General features: G+C 34.0%; 1 long non-coding RNA gene across 1 annotated transcript in view; it reads right to left on the bottom strand.

Annotated features, from left to right (window-relative positions):
- Positions 1 to 559, bottom strand: part of LOC107040519 — a 22,917-nt gene extending 22,358 nt beyond the window's left edge. The window contains exons 1-2 of the long non-coding RNA XR_001461014.1: positions 295 to 559; positions 123 to 197 (exon numbers count right to left, since the gene is read on the bottom strand). This is a non-coding gene — a long non-coding RNA (uncharacterized LOC107040519). The remainder of the gene's footprint in view (positions 1 to 122; positions 198 to 294) is intronic.
- Positions 560 to 815: the final 256 nt, after the last annotated feature.

The raw sequence follows: 815 nt of genomic DNA, 5'->3' as shown, positions 1-815 counted from the left end.
GGATTCTTTAGGGTTTTCTATTAAAATTTTTCGTACGTGTATAACGTCAAAACAAAAACTATCATTTCATTTCCGTGCATTGAATCACGCGTTTGTGCTTCTAAAATAAATAAAAAACTTACCGACAAGCAGGTCATCGTCATCAACAGCTATTATATGGTCGATGATTGTTATTTGCGGAATGCGAAACAAATTAACTAAAAATAAAAATAATGAGCAGTGATTTCCACGGTTAGAAAGTGTGAGCAGACAACTACTATTGAAGATAACGATAATTTACAAAATCCCTACTACCAATGTCATTAAAACAGAGATCGTTGACGAAAATTCGAAGATCTTGAGGATCCGAAATTAAAAATTGGTTCCCACCTGCAGCTATAAAATGACTTGCCGCAGTTAGTAATTGATCAACAGTCAAATGATTTGTCGTATATAAAAACCAGACTCTTTTTATAATTTCTCCTTTCACAACAATTTTCCTCTGAAGCATTCTCCTGACACTCAAGCCACGCCGCAAAGATAATACTTCAGTTGAAGTAATCAGTTGAAGTTGGAGCAAATCTTCTAGAAAAAAACATTAATGTGATTAATAGGTAACGGTTCCTGGAATAATTGATTCGTCAAGGTACTAATATGTCTCCGTAGACATTGATAGAAAATAAATTTACACCAAACCACACCAAAACTTCCTGTACCAATGTAGACGTACCAATATGAAGTTGCAAGTTTCGTCACATTCTAAATAATTATACAATGTTGATACATTCACTCAACTCTTCGCGTGCGATATCAATGTATTATTATGCTCTTCTAAC

This window comes from Diachasma alloeum, unplaced genomic scaffold (assembly GCF_001412515.2).
Source record: "Diachasma alloeum isolate Michigan unplaced genomic scaffold, Dall2.0 Dall_scaffold_00337, whole genome shotgun sequence".
NCBI classification, from domain to species: Eukaryota; Metazoa; Arthropoda; class Insecta; order Hymenoptera; family Braconidae; genus Diachasma; species Diachasma alloeum.
This window is presented reverse-complemented; position numbering and strand designations above follow the sequence as displayed.